Raw genomic sequence first — 20,283 nt, forward strand, 5'->3', positions numbered from 1 at the left:
GACATTGTCAGAACAGACCAGGGGCCCACACCTGCAAGTTCAAAGGTGTCTGTTCCCAGAGGTCTCATCCAATGATGACATCTTCTTCTTGGTGTTTTGTGGCTCTGGGAGAGTCCCCAACAGGAAGTGGCTGCACTGATGCTGTGCACCAAGGGGATGCTTAGGGCCATGTGGTCCCTCCCCCGCAGTAAGCACGGAGGCCTCATGAAGACCCCCAGGCCAGACTATCTGACTGAACCCCAATCACAGTAAGAGACTAAAATACTCCAAAGTCGAGGAGAGTGCGGGGAGGCGTGGACATTGAAGGGGAGCTGAGCAGCTTCAAGCAGCCCCTTGCCTGGGAGTACACTACGGTTCTCCCAGCTCGGAGGCCTGCCCCACAAAAGGGACCAGGTAAGAAGTGGGTCATGGCATTGGGTGGATGGAAGGAGGGATTACACTGGGATTCCTGCTGCCGGCCTGCTTCCTGGGGCTCTCAGCTACCTCCCCCCACCTCTTCTCCCCTCCCCTCTCCTCTCCCCAGGTCCTGGCTCTGCCTCTGTGACCCGTGACCCGGTTTGCTTCGAAGAAACCCAAGAGAAGCCCTGAAGGGGCCCACCTTCCCCTCCTGCCCTCCCGTCCGAGCAGGGCTGCTGTCTTCTTTGGATCTTTTTGCGGTCTGGGCTTGCTGTTCCTCTCAACAGTAGTCAGGAAGCCCTTACCCCAAAAAGTATCTGCAGGAGGCCTTGTCTGCAGGGGGGTGCCCCGAGGGCTCCAGGTGGGTCACACACCAAACCCAGAAACAGTGAGCTGAGCTGAGGTCTCCTGGCTCTCCCTCAGAGTTGCTGGTGGCCTTAGGGCAACCACTGAGCCTCTTTGTGCCTTTTAATCATTCACCGGGGCGCCAGTGTCTAGTTGGAGGTTCCACAAGGTAAGGAAGAAAAAGGAGTGGCTCAACAAAAGGTGGGGTGGACGTTGGCGGCTTGGCTCCCAGCCTTCTGTCCTCCATCTGCACGACTTCCCCTGGGCTCCTTTTGGGGAATTACCTCTCCCACACGGCAGCACTCCTGGTGGGACGGTCACTCAAGGCATTGTGCCTTCCCTTGCGCACTAGCATCCGAAGCCCAAGACAAGCCTGGGAACTGGAGTCCTATATGGAGATTGAGAACAAAATGATGGATGCTGATTGATCCAAGAAGCTGTGCGGCCTGCATCTCCGGAATTGCCTGGCGTCTGCCCTTCTGTAACCTGGACCTTTGACTGCCCCCTTCGTCTCGTGAAACACCCCCAAATCCTTCAGATAAAATCCTTTATTGCTTGAGTTAAACGGTCAATACTGTTGCTTGATGAGACACTGAGCCCTCTAGAGGGAGGAGGTGGGATTGCTTACCCCGGAGAAGAGGGCGGGGGCTGGCCGGGGAGAGCTGAGTGCCCATCCTTGGGGGAGGCCTACACCGTGTCATGAGACAAAGGGCAGGGGTCACACACAAGGCTTAGGTCAGGGCCCAAGGAAACATCTCCAAAGGTGAGAACGATGTTGGGAAGACAGAGGAAGACCCACATTACGGAGCGATGGGAAGTATAGACAGATCAGGTCCTCATTTTCTAAAGTGGGGATAGGCTGGGTTAGGACAACTGCAGGTGGCTGTGGAGTGCCTGTCCCTTCTGCCACGTGCCAGTGTCTAGGAGACCGCTGCTGCAGCCGCAAGGCCACGGCACATCAAGGATGGCCACACATGTCTCCATCTCACCTTCCACCACAGAGAGAGGGCCCAAGTGCCTGGATGCTCTCTGTCCCGCAAAGTCCAGGCTCCCTCCATATCTGAAATCCCCTCCCCAGCCCCGGGTGGCTGCTGTGCCTGGGGTGTCATGCCTCCCCCAGCCCTTTACCTATTATAGGCCACACCAGAGCCACAGCCTGCAAGAAGCAAGGCAGCTGGAAAGTTCCTTCTCTGTGCAGATGCTCCTAGAGGCAAGTCTATGCCAACACGGGAGCTGGCCCACACGGAGTTCAAAAGTGCTGAAGGATCCTGAGTGGGGCTGGGGCTTCGCTGTGGGGGTTCAGGAAGGAGTGCTGGGAGCAATTACTGTAGGTGTGTGAGGTAAACTAAGCCCTCACCTGGACACGGCCAGACATCAGTGGGAGAGGCAGGATGGTGACAAAGGCTGCAGGGCTGACTGATGCCTGTGACTGCCACAGCTCCTGCTTCTGATGCGACCCTGACCTCCCAGTCCCACGCAGCTATAAAGCAGGTCTTGCTCTGCCACCTGCCCGCTCGCATGCAGGTAGGGAATGTGTATGCAGCTCAAGGGTGGCATCGTGTGGTCACAATGGGGTAGTGCACCCCACAGCATCCAAAGCGCTCCCTTCACAGGTCTCCTTGAGTGCTGCGTGGCACGCTGTGACCGACTCTGTTCTAGGAAGGCAAGGCCTGCAGATCTTGCCCAACAGGAGTTTCTATGAGGAGCAGTCCTGAGGGACACAGAGCCTGAGAGGGGTGGTGGAGAGGAGGGAGAGAGAGATGGAGAGTGAGAGGGAGGGGAGGTGGGAGGGAAAGTTGCTGGAGCGAAGACATGCCTCAGTGAGGGTCTCTGCATCCCAGGCACCTCTCCGGGGTCTAGGCCACCTTTCAAAGTGGGATTCTGGGGGCTGGCCCCGTGGCCGAGTGGTTAAGTTCACGCGCTCCACTGCAGGCGGCCCAGTGTTTCGTTAGTTCGAATCCTGGGCGCGGACATGGCACTGTTCATCAAACCACGCTGAGGCAGCGTCCCACATGCCACAACTAGAAGGACCCACAACGAAGAATACACAACTATGTACCGGAGGGCTTTGGGGAGAAAAAGGAAAAAATAAAATCTTTAAAAAAAACAAAAAAACAAAGTGGGATTCTGGGTCCACATCCCAGGCATGTGACTGTCCCTAGCCCTTCACTTGAGCCCCTGAAGCAGCAACTCAAATCCCTACCACCCTAGGAGAGAGAATGGGGCCCGGGGAGAGAGGGCATCATTCAGAAAAGGCTCCTGTTTCCAATGTTAATGGAAAGGGCCTGCACTTCAGAATCAATTGGATCTGGATTCAAATCTCATGACCTCCGTGTATCAGCTGTGTGGCCTTGGGAAGGTCCTTTACCCTCTGTGCTTCAGCGTCCTCACCTGTAAAGTGGGGATAATAATGCCTGCCTTGCAGGGGCCTGGAAAGTAGTCCCTGTCTGTACAATGAGTGTCACCACCATAGTAAGGAAGGCCCCTGACTCTGAGTCTAGGAGGGTCAGCTCTTGGCTGTTGTGCATGGCTGTGTCTTTCTGCATTTGTGTGCATGTGTCCATTTGGCGATGAGTTATCTGACTGAAACCAGCTATGGTTGCATGCCCCCTTCCTAACCCACCAAACGGACAGGAGGGTTGCTGAGAGCCGAGAATGACCAGCACTGAGAGGGCTGAAGCAAGTCAACAGGCCCCGGGGGCAAGGGAGGGGGGAGGGGGAGGGCAGCTAGAGCTGGGGCAAAGGCTGAGTCTTTGGGAGAAGGAAGGAGATGGGGAGGTGGCACAGAAAGGGCAAAAGAAAGTCTAGAAAGGAAGGGAAGAAAAGGCAACAATACAAGACAAAAGGGGAAGTCTCTTCAGGTGGCTGGTGTCCCCCTGTGACTGCTCAAGGTGCTCCAGCAGCACCTGGACAAAGTGTCCCTTCTGATGCACCTTGGGCCAAGCTGTTGGAACGTCCTTGCACAGGTCTCCTTCCTTCTCAGGCCTCGGCTCCTGCATCCATACAATGAGAGGAATGTACTGGATTCCTTCTCTCAGCTATCATCTACCCCCCACCCCAACCCTGGCCCATCTCCCAGGCAGGCAAGGACCTGGGGTCCCAACAGCTGTCCTTGAGGGGGCTGCTGTGAGGCCACCAAGGAACTTGAGGGCCTGCTAGCCCACGGGGGAGGCAGGCTGAGATGGGGGCACCAGGCTCTGGGAGGAAGGAGTCAGAGAAATTACCAGCAATGAAAACCTATAGGTTTTCCCAAAGTACAGTTTGAATAGAGATGTCAAACGTGCTCGGAGTTATTACACCCTGTAATCCTATATACCAACTTGATAACATCACGAGTCTGTACGGCAGTCCTGCCACGTATTCAAGCTGCCTTTCTCCGGGGGCTGAGCGCTCTCCTCCCCACAGAGCCTGGAGAGCCTCCTTTGTGCTTCCCAGAGGTGGCCTCGTCCAGGTTGGGCCTGGGGAAGTGACAGTGACCAAAGTGCTCCTGGAAGGGAGCTGTCACGTCACTAGAAGGGGAATGGACAGTAGTCATTTGGTGCTTACGTTTTTGCCTAATCCAGGGTGCAAACTAAGTCCCCTGGGAGTTGCTGAGCCCCCACCATCGGCCTCTCTGGTCCAGACTCTCTTCTCTCCCACCCTCCCTCTCTATCCTTTCCTCTCTCATTCCCCCCTTCCCATTTCCTTCCTTTCTTTACCAGCGTCTATGCCTTGTTCTGCCAGGGACACCCTCAGACATGATCCTTTCATTTGAGAGCCCCAGGGATGGGTGTATCCTCACTTGTCAGGCTGTGTCCCTTAGCTGCAGGGCCTGGGGCTGGGAGGGAGGCAGACCATTGCATGAGGTGGGAGCAGCATGGTTAGTGGTCTGTGGACAGGGAGCTCTCAGGATAGGGGACAGACGGTCCAGGCCAGCACACCACCTCAGGATGGACCCTGGGCTTGTTTTATCTACAGTATAGTCTGTGCCAGTCCCCAGGACATGAAGTCGCTTTTGCTGTTAGTGCAGGAAATCTCCTTCTGGGTTTCTTTTAAGGAGGTGGGATTTTTAAGGTCAAGGTGGCAGGGTCATCACACAATCCAGAAATCTCTTCCCAAACCCCACACTCCCGTGCTCAGCCTGTTAGGAAAGCGGTTCTGGGAGGGTGGCCCCCCAGCAGCTTCAGCTTCACCTGGGATCTTATTAGAAATGTACATCCTCAGGTCCTAGTGCCAAGAGTGTGCTGAGATGGTTTGTATCAGCTCAGGAGGACCAATTGTGCACATCCCCTTCCCAACGCCACACTTGGTGACCGTCACACTCTTTCAGAGAGCAGTTTCCAGCATACCGCTGGGCTCCATCCAGTCCCACTGAATCAGAGGCTCTGGCAGTGTGCATTTTAATAAGGAATCTGTATTTTCATAAGCTTTCCAGGTGATTCTGATGCACACTCAAGTTTGAGAACCACTGTTCCAGTGGGTCAGCAGTGGTGGAGTCATGAGAAAGAGGGGAATCCAGGGGTCGGGGATGGAAAAGGAAGATATTGGGGCGGCCAAGGAGTAGGGTTTTGCAAGGAAACTTTGGAAAGGAGAGAGAAAGTAAACGAGACCCTGGGCCTTCCCTTCCAGCTGGGCGTTTGGCAGGGAGCCCTCCTGACAGAGGTGAGGCTCCAGGGGCCGGGAAAGGAGCCGAGGCAGTGGCTTGCAGCGTGCCTGGAGTGCTCTGGTTTTTCCAGGTATCTGGAGGAGGGAGACAAATCAGTTACTCTGAGTCATCAGATCAAGAGGGCATGGACTAATTGGCTGGAAAAATGCCCCTTTAGATGATGTTTCTGCAACAACAAAAAAGCACATTTGCAAGCATTTCATTGGAGATACAAGGAAGGGAAATTTTGAAAAGTTTCTTTCAGGGACAAGATGAAAATGGAAAATCACAGTATGTGCCCATTACTGTCCATGCAAATGTGTGCCAAATGCCATGGAATGTTCTTCCCTTTGTCCGATTTTGAAAGATTTCAATCACACAGAAAAATACAAGGAGTAATGTAACAACAGCCTCGTACCTACCACCAGAAATAGCAAACGTTAACATTTTGCCACATTTTGGTCAGATTATTTTTGAAAAAATAATAAAACCCCACAGGCACAGGTGAAATCCCCTTTGTGTTGCTTTTTCTCCCTGCAAAGATGCAGCGACTATCCTGAAACTGATGGGTATTCTTCTCATACATGTGTTCATACTTCACCACACGTGAATTTCTCATGAATTATACCTAGCAATGCTTCTTAACGCATACAAGTGGTGTCATTCTAGAACTTGCTTTTTTCACCTAACCTTATGTTTCCAAGATCTTCCCATGTTGATGGGTAGAGATCTAGCTCATTCATTTCAACTGATGAATAACCTTAAACTGTACAAATAGACCTCAATTCATCCGTTTATCTACTGATGGACATTTAAGTTGTTTCCAATTTTCACTGTCACAAATGATTCTGCAGTGGACATCCTTGAACTTGTTTCTCTATTTCCGTAGAGGTGGTGCTGCTTGCCCTGGGGAGCGTGTATTCCCAGTTGTGTGCATGTTGCCAAATTGCTCACTAGCTTGGCTGAACCAGTTCACGCTTGCACCAGTGTGGATATGATACGTCCTAAAGTGTTCTTTGTTCAGTGTGCTCTTGGATTCTGTTTTTTCCTGAATGTTAAAACCAACTATGAGGGTTTTCCCTAGTCCATTTCCAGCCTTTCTTCTTTCAATTCTATTTCCCCTTAAAGTCTTAAATTCTTCAGCCACAAATTCTTCTACCAGTAGGGCTTTCCAGAATCTGAACCTGGCCAAGAAGAGATGACCAGTATGTGTGTTATAGGGTGGAGTGATGTGTGTGCCTGTGTGTGACTCTGTGTCTGTGTCTCCAACAAAAAAGACTCGGAAGGGCACGACTTGCACAATGTCTTTTCAACAATGCATCAAAACCAGGAAAGAGAGGGGTGCCCAGTGTGACCCAGAACCCACTCTCATGATGGGGAGTCCCTTTCCTCTCCGTCTCTTGTTGGGTGTGGGTTAGGGGGAGATTTGTCCCAGGATGTCACCCTACTGTTCCATCTTCCCTGCTCCCTTATCCCCAGCAAACTCCAAATACTTCTCTAAGCCATGTAAACCCGTGGGATGGAGAAAGAGGTGTGCCATGAGGGGGAGGGGCAGTCCCACATGCTCCATCTGGGGGAAAGGGCTGACTTTTTGGCCCTGAGCCTAAGAGCTCTCTGTCCGTGCCAAGGGCTGCCTCCTGCATCTGGGCCTGTGGGGTTGGGAGAGCTGCCAAAATCCAAGACTGGGCAGTGACAGTGGACAGCCTAGATCTTGGCCACTGACCCTGTCCCTCAGACCCAGGGCCATAGAGAACTGGTCTGGAGTTCCTTCCTCACCAGCCCCTGAGGCAGGGAGCCTTCAAGGCCTCTGAAGGCCTCAAGAAACGGGGGTAAATTAAAGAAAAATTAAGCAAAATCACCCGTCCCAAACTAAAGACATTTCATGAGGCAGGAACCCAAAGTGAATGAAAAAGTACAATTCACAGTTAAGTGGGAGCATGGAGGGCCCTGATTCAGGGATTGGTTTTGGATGGGACTTTTTTCCCCAACACCTTAAGTATGGCTAGAAGGAGTTATTTACCTGTAGGGACTATTTGTCCTTTCTCAAAAAGATGAAGCTGGAAACTCTCGGCTTCCTGGTTCCACAGCCTCTTTTTGGCCTTGAACAGTCTGCCCTCATGGGCAGTAGGTGACTTGCCTCATGCTGGAGGACAGGAGGCTTGCCCACGTGTGAGGGTGTCCCACCAGAGACCTCACTTCTGAGCCCCGCCCACCAGCCAATAAGGATGCGCAGCGGTGACATCACTACATCCTGTTTCCCAGCCCAGCAGGGAGGATGGGACCAGTCGGGGAAAAGAGCCAACATAAGTGACGGATGCCACGACCATGTTGGTAAAGAAGTGGTGGAAGGCAAATGAGTCAGCAGCAAGTTTAAGCAACGAACAATTGCACCATGGGGTGTGTCTCAAATTCTTGTCTACTTTTAGAAAGTATGCAATGCCCCTCAGTGAAGTGTCTTGATTCTGAAATAGCTACAGAAAATGTTAAAAATGCTGTGGCTGAAGATGTGCCTGAATTTACTTCTTTTCTAGAACAATAGTTAACAATTGTGCAGAGTGTCCCTAAGCAAATCTTTAACCCGGCTGCCCCTTGGTTTCCTCATCTGTAACGTGATGGGAATATATGAAAAATGTCTCTGGAGAGTCCTTCCAGTCTAACATTCTTTGAATTGACATTATGCTCACATTCTTAATACCCAGGCTGGGTCTACACAATGCCAAGACCACTAGCCAATTCAGTTGGTATGGACAAAATGTTCTCTCCAATCAATTCTTTGGCACGGTGTAGATAAAACAGCCAGTCAATTGGCACAATTTTTCATTTCACAACTGGTTGCTCTGGCCTCATCTTGACCAGCAGTTCCTCCATGGTGGTGTCCTGACATGCTGCATGTCTGGAGAAGTTATGAGGTCTGTCATAGGCAATTTGCTATTAATAATAAACTATTGAGGTTTTCAAATGATTGATGAATTTTCTATCAGTTAGAACAGATTCAGTGTACCCCTGTGATAATGCCCCTGTCACTCATTTGCATTCCCATCTGCCTCTCTGTGTGGAAGAAGAAGGGGGCGGAGTTACAGCCACCAGCCAGGGGTGGCCTGTAGCCCTGAGCCAATCGGGGATGCCCACAGGGGAGTGTCATGAGTCGTACAGGTGAATGTGATCTGTCACCTGCAACATGGCATTTGAGGATGACTGATAGAGACCCCTGAAACATGGTCAGACATCAAGTCACTGGAGAACCAGGCCCCGGAACAATCTGATCCAGGTGTGGACTGCTGCCAACATCCTATGATCCAGCCGCAAGCCAATGAAGAAAGAAAGTGTTAAACCGGGTGCAAAAAGAAGAGCCTGTTCATTATAACTGTCTCTTGGTCCAAAAAGCATTGTATCACCATAATTTGTTCATAGTTGAGGAAGAGGAGAGGGCATGAAATAGTGTTTCTTGAGCATTTAGGGGCTAAATCCTATGCCAGACACTCATGGCAGGTTTGAATGCTACTCGCCATGTACTTTCTGTCCTCGGCTGTCCAGTGGGATCGCGCTTCCTCCCCCTTGTGGTTTGGAGTCTGTAATACAGGTTTTCCCCTCTACCCGAAAGTAGAGCGCTTCTGTGAAAGCTTTCGTAAGCAGAAATGGCATAAACTGAAGAAGCAATTACCATTAATTTATATGGGAACAATTTTTTAGTGTTCCCAGACCCAAAAAATAACCTAGCAAATCATACCAAATAACACATAAAACCTAAAATAACACTAACATCTAGTAAAACAGGAATGATATGATAAATACACAGCCTATATACAGTAGAAATAATGTATGCACAGCGTAGTTTCACTTACCAGAATCGGGAAGCCAGCGAGCACATTGGAAGGCTGAGAGGCGGTGGTGATTCTGGGGTGTTAGGCCGAGTCATCGGAGGTTGAGTCGTGGGAGGTACAGGAGACTGGCCCGTAGGGGAGAGGGGAAGAGCTCATCTGTTAATATCTCATTGTCATTGTCTGAATCCATCAGGTCACTACGTCTACACCTTCTTCTGTATCTGCCGACCTTGATGTCAAAGGTCAAAGTTTGTCATCTGCCGTAACTGATGTGGCTGCTGGGGAAGGCTTGCAAACAGATAGTATGCTTGACTGCTTAACCTCTTTAAAGCTCACTGCAAAACAAACGCTGAATGCTCTTTTCGCCTTTTTTCATAAAAGTGAAAATCCTCTTCGAATTTCCTTCAGTTAGTGAGAACACGTGCAGTACTAATGTAGGTCTTTCATAAAAGCGAAGTGGCATAAAACTAACTTTCAGATAGTGGGGGAAACCTGTTTTCTGGCCACTGAGTTGTGAGTAGAAGCGACGTTGTCAACTCAATGCCAGGGCATCTAATCACTAATTTTAGATCCTCCAAACCTCCCTCTCCCTCCACCATGGAGACTGGCAACAGTCCAGTGGCTGTTCTGTCCTCAGCCTGAATCCTGGGGGGCCATGGAGCAGAGCCCCCGGCCAACTGTGATGCAGGTGAGTAACACATTACGTGTGAGGATGAAGTGACACTTCCTCATTATAAGCCACTAAGATTTTAGGGTCACTCATTACTGCAGCACAACCCAATTTTGTGCTGACTGATGCAATGTTTTATATAACATAGGAACATAGTGGGAAAATGTGGGTTTTGGAGTCAAAAAGACCTAGGCTGGAATTTTAATACTTACTGACCTTAAGTAAATCCATAACTTCTCTGGGTCTCAGCTTCTTCACCTATAAAATGGTAGTTATAATTTCTATCTCCTGATGTTGTTATTAGGTTTGGAAATAGCGTTTATAAAATACCTAGCACAGGATTTGGCCCATAATAGATCTTCAATTGTAACTATTTTAATTTAATTTATTCCTTAAAATAGGCCTATGGATAAATGAAGATCATGAGAGTATAAGAGAAAAGATAATTCATTATTGATGTTTCAAATGCTATCAAATGTTATGGAGAACCCTGGTCGCAGACCCCAAGTGGTAAGTGGACGTGTGAAGCTCTAGAAAGTAGAGGAGGCTCCAAGGATACCATTTACAATTTAGTCTTTCCATTGCCAGAGGAAGGGCAGATTCCTTTTATGGGAGTGATTACCAATACCTTCAGCATATAAAATAAGATTATGGCAATGGAGTGGGTTAGTATCCCTGTTAGTTTCACTGGAGCTTGTTATCCTACCAAGCAAAGTGCCGGCCGAGGTCTTTCCCAAAGGTCCAATGAGCTAAACTCTTCTCTTAAATCAGCTTATTAGTATTACCTTGCCCACTTCAGCTGGCTCACCTGGGACTCAGAAATAATCTGGAGAGCAGACTACGGAGGAAGGGAGAGGAGAAGAAAATGCATGGGACAGGGGTGCTGGGGGGCCCTTTGCCTCCTCCTGCTGTCCCCTGCATCTTCTTCTCTCGCCACCAAGCCTGGCTAGATAGAGCAGCAGGGGCATGGCCAGGGAAGGAGCTGGGGGAACCATCCCTTCCCTCTGCATGCTGGTCGCTCTGGAAACCTTCACGTTCCAGGACCAAAGCTTGCTGCAATTCTCACTTATGTTTAATTTGGTGGAGTATGTTACCTCCAAGCCCAGTTTTCTCCAAGATCTGCCCCGGATCTCTGTTTTCCTCTGAAATGCCACATCTTGACCATGAACTTGGAATTATGAACCTTCAGTGGCCCACCCCATGGAGCTCCTCAATTCTGCCTCTGGGATGGAAGCTCCCTGGACATATTCATAGGCATGGAGTGCAGACCGTCACTCAGCCCCCAAGGAGAACTTGACCACCACTTGGACCACCCTGGCATCAGCAGTAGGTCATGCAGAAAACACTGGTTGGGGCCCCCACAGCCTTCGTTGAATGAAAAATGAAGAGACATCCAGTTCCAGACAAAGCACCACACGCTTGGGCCGCTTTTACACCTGCCATCAATCTGACTCTGACTTACTCTTGATTAACTTTTGACTCTTCCCACATGGACCAAGCCCCCATGAGAATTCCCAGGGCCAATGGGGTGACTGATCTCCAGCAAATGGGTAATTCTCCCAAGTTAGGGAAGTTTAACAGAAGCAAGTATTAGATGCACATGGATTTGTGCTCAAGAGTTTGTAGCATGATGAGAACAGAAATAAGATTGTGGATTGAGTCCTAGAGGGCCAGTCAACCTCATTTTGATCAAGATCTCAGATTGTGCCCCTGATCCAGATTAAAATCTACAAAACGGCTTCCGTGACCATGATAGGGACAAGCAGTGGTGTGCTGGAGCAGACGCATACTGGTTCATGAAAGCCAGGTGTAAAATATTCAAGAACTTATTGAGCCACTTTTTAAACCATTGGTAGCTTGAAATCTAATTTGGTGGGAGTACTTACACCATGGAAATTGGCAGTAGGGCTTTTGTGCGTGTGTGTGCATGTGTATTTAGAGTTACCTTACCAAAGTATGCATGGCTTCTAGCAAACCCATTCCTTTCATGGGAAAAACTATTCCAAGGATAGGATCAGAGGAATCCGTTTTGTATACGGGAAGAACATAGCCCTCTGGAACCTGAGACAGTTATGAGGACTCTAAAAATAAATACAATATTGATAGAAACTTTGACCAGTCCGGGGGCTGTGGCTTCAGTCTCTGTTCTGAGATGGTAAGTGTAAAAGCTTCAGCTGAAATGAAAATTACATGTAAATGTTGGGTTTTATAGAGCTGCAGGAGTCTGGAACGTTCTGTAAAAGACTTTATTGAATCCTCAGTGGAGCAGTGGTCTCTCACTGATGTGGCTTCCAGGGAGCAGTCTCTGGTCCCTAAGTCTTTCAGACAGAGGCTGACACCTGGGATGCAGCTGACCTGGCCCCCTGCTGTGGGGCTGCTGGAGGAGGGACACAGAACTTTGAATTATCTACATTGTGACTGAATTGTGTCCCCCTTACAAATTCATAGGTTGAAGCCCACCCCACACTGTGACTGTATTTGGAGATAGGGCCTTTGGGGGGGTAATTGAGGTTAAGTCATAAGGGTGGGGCCCTAATCTGATAGGACAGGTGTCTCTGTAAGAGGGAGAGACACCAGGGATGTGTGCGCACAGAGGAAAGGCCAACTGAGGGCACAGTGAGAAGCGGCATCTTCAAGCCTTGCCAGTCATTTACCCTGCTGGCACCTTGATCTTAGACTTCCAGCCTCCGGAATTGTAAGACTATAAATTTATTTAAGCCACTCAGTCTGTTACGGCAGGCCTAGCCAACTAACCCATTCTACAATCCTGATTGCTTTTTGCCTGTTTATTGATCAGTTTTGCAGGATAAGACACCTTCCCACAATTCTTCAGACCCTCTTAACCCCGCCTGAGTCCAGTCACCCAGCTGTGAAGCCAAAGGGTGGAATCGTGTAAATTGAGTTGGAACCTTGGCAGGATACCGTAGCAGGGAGACGAAGACTGAACATGGGTAGAACTCGTCTCTGTCAGCCTCTAGTTGTGGGATCCTGGGCAGTTCTTCATCCCCTCCGTGCCTCAGTGTCCTCATCTGTAAAATAGGGACAAAAATACTATCCTCCCTCATAGGATTATGGTGAGGATGAATGAGTTAATGTAACAATAAGCTCATAGCGCAGTGCTCAGCAAGCCATCCCTCCTAAAGCAAGGGCAGCCTGGGTTGGAGACGAACTGGCTTCCCTGGCACTGGGTGGGTGGAGGAGACCAAGACGTGGGGTGCCTGAGAGGGCAGGGTCTTTCCTGTCCGGGGGACCTGCACTGTGGAGGAGGAGGTCATCTCACTAGGACAGCTCCTCTTGGCACTGAGACCTGCCCTGGGTTGAATTTTTCTCTCTCCTGATTGTTCCCAAACAGGAAGAGATCTGTCTCCTCTGGAGAACATTGAGCATCTTAATAAATAAGATCCTGAAGTAAAGGTTCTGCAGAGAGCCTGGCTCTCAGCAAGCAGTCAATAAACGGTAATGATTCCTATCTACGTGCCTCCCACAAGCAGTTTCACGCCACCCCTCAGTGCAGCTATGGCCGCAGGACTGAGGCATAATTTGGACCCTTTTGATCGGAACGACATTGGGTAACTTTATTAACCAACTTGGTTCAACTTTTCTAAGAGGAAAAGCTCTGTTCATGCCAAAGTCTTCTCCAAGCCATTCCCAAACTCCCGGAATTGAGCAGACTGAACTTCCCCAAGGATGACCCCTGCCAGGACGCAGCAAAGCCCCAGCAGTGGTCCTCCTGGATGCCCTGGTCCTCCTCGCCATGTCTGGTGATCCACAACTCGGCTCTGTGGCTTCAGTGAGCTCCAGCCCGCTGGCCTCCCAGCTCTCAAGTCCTCCACCGTGAGTGAGAGCACTCGTGACCTGGGAGGCAACAGAAACCAAGTGCTCCTTCAGCGCTTTCTATTTTTGCCTCCCCTGGGATCGTGCTGAGCACACAGGATGCTCAGGTAGAAGTCATTTTGTGTCTCTGTGTCACCTTCTGGTTAAAAGTACTTTAAAAGCCATGTTCTGGGATGGCCTGCTTTGTACCTACAAGAGAGCAGGCTTTGCAGAGTCAGGCGACAACGAGGTCAGTTTACAACCTAACCTTGTCAGGAGGCAGGTTGTCAAGGGACCTTTCAGTGGAGATTAGTGATAACAAACTCGGCAAAGAGCTGATACTGAGAAAGAAATTCAGGTGAGGAAAATCCTCCTGCTGATTCAGAAAAAGGCGGTTGCAGGTTTCCAGCATTCTGGAAACATCAAATATAATTTACTCTCTTTTTCTCTGCAGACTACAAGGAAGCAGAACTGAGGCAAAGAAACTTCTCTGCTGAGAAGTTGTAAGCAGTCAGGAGGGGGTTCTTAATTAAACATCAGAGACCAAGGCTGAGAAAAGCTGCAGACCAGGACTTTTGACAAATCTGACCAGAGTTGGCACACAACTGAAAACATTAAAAGATTTAGAGTTAATTAATTCTATGCAAGCCAGGATTAGGCCAAATAAAGGACCACAGAACTAATAATGAAGACTCTGGTTTATGGCAGGTAATTGCATTTCTTTAGATCTAACTCCAACTACATATCCTATGTTTTATTGTTTGTTCTTGGTTATTTTAATAAAAAGCCCTATTTTAATTTATTTAAACAACACCAATGCCACTAGAAAAGCATGCTTCAGTCACTCACTCCTTTTGGGAACTTAGCAACTCAAGTCTAGCTAACTATCTAGTGGCAGTTTGTTCTGAGCACAGGCAAGGAATCTCAAAGGAAATAAACACTCGGTGGACTATTAGCTACATGAATCTACAAAGTTCTAGTAACTGCCATCATGCTTCATCAATACTTACTAATAAACCCCACCCTGGAAGGACAAGATTTAAAAGTCTGAAAATACCAATAGCCAATGTCTTAACGATAAGTGAATAACAGTGAGAGAGGGATCCCACACAGCATCTCCGTGGGGTGATGCTTCTGTGCTTTGGGCAAAAATGGGAGTAAAAGGTTCAGGCAACATGGCCAGAGGGAGGCCCAGGACTTCTGCCAGACCCTGTTCCTCTAGCTCCCTTTACTTAGATGGATGGGATGAAAGGAATGTCTCCCCCAATCTTCGTACACACACAAAGCAAGTTCTGCAATAGTGAAGGTGGAAGCATTCTGTGCAATGGCAAGTCAGACCTTTAGAGATTCCAGGAGCCCAAGGGAGATCCTTGGAGTTCTGAGATATCCTGGGGCCACTTCTTTGGCTCAAAGATGTAGAAAAGGAAACACTGGGATCTCAACAACGAGATGGCAAAGTGCCATGCGGCAGAAACGTATTTCTCACCAAATATCCACTTGCTTACCCACATTCCCAGCCCTCTTCTCAGGAGGGGGCCATGTGGCTGATAGCAGAAGTGATAACGTGGGTGAGCCTCATCTGATCAGTTGAAGGCCTGAATAGAACAAAAAGGCCAACCCTCCCCTAAATAAGAGAGAATTCTCCAGCAGACAGCCTTTGGATTCAAACTGGAACATCTGCCTTTCTGGGCCTCCAGGCTGTCAGCCCACCCTGCAGGTTTTGGGTCTGTCAGCCTCCATAACCACATGAGCCCATATATAGATCCAGTTTGTTCTGTTTCTCTGGAGAACCCTGACTAATATACTTGCCCAGAGAAAAGTAGAGTGAATCTCTGGGCCTGAGTGTAAAGAAGGGATGGGAGCCAGGTCAGGGGCGTCTCAAAGGAACCAGAAGCCCAGGTCCATGTGCTGCCCCCTCCATCCACTTTCCACAACATTATCCCCACCACACACATACCTTCCAGCAACCAGAGTGTTAGAGGCTTGGGGCCTTAGGGCAAAGCTCCTCCAAGCCTGCCTGCCCCAGGTCACAGCACTCTTTGCTCTGTGGGCCCTGCCCCCGAGGTGGAGACTGCTCCTGGGCTGGAAAGCAAGGACTAGGGTGGTCAGGAGACATGGGCGAGCTGTTAACCAGTCCAACCTCAGGACCCTCCCCAGTAGAAGGGGAATAACCATACCTGTCGCTCCTATGCCCGGGGCGGCCGGGAGGATGAACAGAGAACAGTGTATGTGAAAGTGCCTGGTGAGTGGACAAGAGCCCTGCAGATATGAGGGGCCGTTACCCAACAGTCATTCATTTCACAAGCACACTTTCTGCCAAGAACTGTGCTGGGGTGGAAAGCCAGGACGAAAGCTGCAATCTCTTCTCAAGGAGTTCTCGGTCTAGTGGGTGAGACAGACAAATGAGCGGTTACAATGGGGTGTGGTGAGTGCTACACAGAGGTGTGTCTGGGGGAGATGGGAGCACGGGGCCGGGGGAGGACTCCTTCCTCAGCCCAGAGGAGTGGGGGAAGGCTTCCTGCAGGAGGTGACATCCCTGAAGGAGGAGCAGAATTCAGCCAGGTGAAGAAAGAGGGGGAGGGTGTCCAGGAAGAGGGAGCTGCAGGTGCAAAGGTCGGAGGCGTGAGAGGGTTCACGCAGAAGTGTGAAAGGGCCACCAGCAGCCAAGGTTTGGGCCAGAGAATGAGGAATAGTGGACAAAGGTAGAGCCCAGAGGATGTGGGGAGGCGGGTGGAGCCTGCTCCCAGCTTCCATGAGGACCAGGCCCTGTCAACACATGGTCCCAGCATCAGTATCCCTTCCTCTCTGCTGGGACCACGAAACGGCTGAACTTGACCCCAGCTGCGGTTCACAAGGTGGGACCCCATAGAAGCTTCTCCCCGTGCACTGCGTGCAATGACATGCACACACATGCGACACTCAGACACAGATACACAAAAAAACATGCTCAGAGACACACACAGGTACAGAAATGTAGGATCCTGCCTGAATTTCCTAACACAAATATAAAAGGGCACACAACTTCCATGTTCACAAACATACACTAAAGATTCAAGATCCCACTCAGAATTTGCCAATACAAGATGAGTGCTGTCATAGCACCTGCACCGCCAAACTGTCCCTCCCTCCCCAACCTGTATCCCTGACCTGCCCAGGGGCACTGATGCCCCCTCAGCCAGTCAGTCAGCTCTCCCTGAACCCACCCCCTCAGCCCCATCACCCGCCTCCCGGGATAGCACTGCCTGGTTATTTGTTATCTGCGATGTGAGCACCCAGGGCTTAGGAGGAGTAAGCAGCAATTCTGCTGTGCTTTGCAACCTGCCCCTCGCTCCCGAATTCTTTTTTCTGGAGGACACTTAGCAGTAAAGGCTAATTTATGAAGTCCCTAAAGATCTGAACTTTCTGCAGAACTGGCTGCAGCTTCCAGTGGGTTAGAGTCTAATTGGAGTAGAGCAGAAGCCAAGAGCTGTGCTGGGGAGGGGGAGGGGGAGGGGAGGGAGGGAGGGAAGGAGCCGCAGCCTGGGAGCCACACCAGACCAGGGTCCCTAAACCCCCTTCCTCCCCCGCAGGGAGGTGAGAGACACCCAGACTGTATGGGGGCGGGGGAGGCGGTGAATACGACACAGGGCACAGGATGAGTCCAGGAAGGCAGGGGGTCAGAAGATCTGTGGTTTGAGTGACCACCCACCATTGCTAACATTCTAACCAAATCCGAAAACTCCCCAAGCACCGGAGGCTTCCAAGGTCGCAAGATCAAGTCCAGCCTAAGTCTAGCCCACCCTCCGTTTTTCTCACGTCGTGGGCTGACACCGCCCTGGGGTCAAACATTCACATCCCTTCCCCAGCAGGCACTCCCCAAGGGCCAAAGTGGAGTTCTGTAAGGGCAGAGAGAAATTAAAAGTCAGCAGCTTAATTCTCCCCTGTGAAAATAATGGAAGAGACTTTGCCGCCCCCACCCCACTCCCTTCTTAGAGCATTTACTTTAGAAAACTTGAAATGGAAGTGCTTTCTCTGTCTCCTTGAAATGTATGTAAATCTTCTCAAAAGCTAAATAAGCCTCTTGCCAGCTTTACCACCCAGGCGTGTCTTTCTCAAGGACCTGGGACCCATCTCTTTGAAATGTAATCATCGGGGAAGCTGTGCCCCGTCTCCTAGTTTCTGTGGGAGGGTAGGACCCTAACTGCGGCTCCAAGTTGCAAAACCAGCTCCTGTCATGAAGAAGCGAGAAGTTTATTTTTCCTTTGGATGAAAGCAATAAGCAAACACAGATGGCCACCCCAATAACCAGGTGAATCTGGGAGGAAGTGTGCCTGACAAATGTGCTGTCAAGTTCTCCTACCTGGCGGGTAGTAGCCGCATGTCTGTGGATGAGGGAGGTTTCTTTGTGTCTTTGCAATCTCTTAGCAGATGGCCTGTGATGAGCATCACATTCTGGATTAGTGCTTATTCACTAAGAAACTCTTTTCTTTCTCTTCGACCTCCGTGGAGAGGTTTGCTGGGGTGGGAGGAGAGTTCGTTTTAAATTCTATTTCCCCAGCAATCCCACACTCTCCCAAACAGAGTTCACAGCAATGCCCTGCCCAGGCCCTTCGAGGGGAGAGGACCCCAGAGTGGACGGGGGTAGAAGCATGCGGGCCCCGCCAAGGTCAGATCCTGCCGGGATAAAGGAGCCTGGGTGTCACCTGGAAGGAACAGGCTCAATTCCACCCCAGACTGCAGGCAGTCTCCGCGGCTGGCACTGGGTCTCCCAGCCCCCAGCCTGCCCTCCTTACAGGGCTCTTCGCCCTGGGTTCACCTTGCTCTCTTTCATGCATTGATTGTTAAACTTCTTTTGTTTTCCCCTTCGGAGTAGTAATCCTATTCAGCAATTCTTTTCCTCTTTGCATACAAATCCCGCGTATGATAGACGCCCAGCGGAGGGTCGCAGATTCTGCTTCTCTCTGTCTGTCGACTGAGTCTCTTTTGTTCCCACAGGGAACCTTGTTCATCTGGATCCCATTTACGACAATTTTCTTTATTACTTTTGGAGGCAAAGACGAAAGTGCATTTTGCTTTTTCTGTGAAGAAAGATTATGTCAAGTAAATTTGTCAACAAATTTCCTGGGAAGCGTTTAATTGACTTGAGAGCAGACATTTTTTGAGCATTTGATGACAGCTTTGCATACTGGATTGCTGGGTGTTGATTTTTTTTTTTTTCTCCTTCTTGCCTCCCCCACAGGGAGCTGGAATCCAACAAAAGACATGTCCTTCCTCACCTGGTCTCTGCCCTGGTCAGGCTGGGGCTGGTCGGCTGCCTAAGGGCTTGGCTCAGAGGGGCCATTTCGTTTAAGCCTCTGGAGTCTGATTCTGAGCCCTGGCTGCACTTTCACCCCCTGGGGAGCTTTAAAAGTATATATGCTAATGTGCGTATCCCAGCCCGGAGTTTCTGCCCTAATTGATCTGTGGTGCTGAAGACAGGCAGCCGTCTGTCTTCAAAGCTCCTGGGGATTCTAAGGTGAGTGGGCTGGGAGCCTCTGTCTCATCTGTCAGGTCCCTCCTGGGAGTTAAGAAGCCTCCAGGTGAGGGCTAACAGGCAGCATGGCACAGGCCAGGCCTTCTCTACCCTGGCTACTCTTTAAAACACCTAGGGAGATTTTGAAAAATACTGATGCCTGGCACAAAGCCAAGCGACTCTGTTTTTATTAGGCTAGGTTGAGACCTGAGTAGCCAGGGTGAGAACCACCTGGACAGGGGAAGGAGCCCTGACTTCTCAGTCAGACTGACAAGAACTAGAATCTGGGCTCTACTGGGCGGCTTTGAGCAGGTTAATTAACCTCTCTGAGCCTCAACGTTCTCATTTCCGACACAGGAATGGTGTTACCCATCTTGCAGGGTGGATGCAGCCAACACATACAGTGGCTTCCTTCACCCTCCTGGCACAGGGTGGGTTAAATTCTCAGTTACTCTCCCTCATGCAAATTTATATCAGTAATTAACTGCTACCAATAAAAATGCAGGGTTTTTTCAATAAAAAGGTGCTGCTTTGGGGGACGAGGAAAAGAGGATGCCAGCGCCTGCCTGTTCCCCCAGTCTTTATGAAGTGTCACGACAGCAGCTCCTTAACTCATAAAACCTATTTCAGAGTGCTGGCACTTTTGAATCAAATTTCAGTTAATTAAAGTCTCTCTGAAACTCCCTAGGGAAACTCTTTGCATCTATTTAAAGTCCTGCATGATTGACCTTACTGTAAATGAGTTAATTCTCTTCTGTTAGAAATAATCACATTTGTATCGCAATATAAACATGAGGAAACGCGGCTCAGGAAATGCGTCTCAAATATAAAAACCAGATCACTCAGGTTCTGGACAATTTGCTCGCCTTTGGCCAAGGCCCCTCGCCTCTCCTGGCCTCCATTTGCTCAACTAAATGTCAGGCTGAGATTCTTAAAAATGGGGTTGAAAATACTGCTGCTGCTACGAAGGGTGTGCAATTCCATAGCTCGGGCCTGACGCCAACACCCGCAGGCAAGGATGCAGTTTCACAGCGTGGCAGGTGGCAAACGAGAGGCTTTGAGACAACCTCCCGGTCCTGAGTGCACCCTCCCGTCAAATGCTCTGAACCTGCTATTGGTACCG

The 20,283-nt window shown here is 49.9% G+C and overlaps 1 long non-coding RNA gene across 1 annotated transcript; it reads right to left on the reverse strand.

The window, feature by feature from the left end:
* Positions 1-12,627: 12,627 nt before the first annotated feature.
* Positions 12,628-15,985, reverse strand: LOC139045627 (uncharacterized). The gene is made up of 2 exons (XR_011504352.1): positions 15,847-15,985; positions 12,628-12,885 (listed from the first exon to the last, which is right to left on the reverse strand). It is a non-coding gene; the product is annotated as an uncharacterized lncRNA (long non-coding RNA).
* Positions 15,986-20,283: the final 4,298 nt, after the last annotated feature.

The sequence above is a fragment of the Equus asinus genome, chromosome 1 (genome assembly GCF_041296235.1).
Source record: "Equus asinus isolate D_3611 breed Donkey chromosome 1, EquAss-T2T_v2, whole genome shotgun sequence".
NCBI lineage: Eukaryota > Metazoa > Chordata > Mammalia > Perissodactyla > Equidae > Equus > Equus asinus.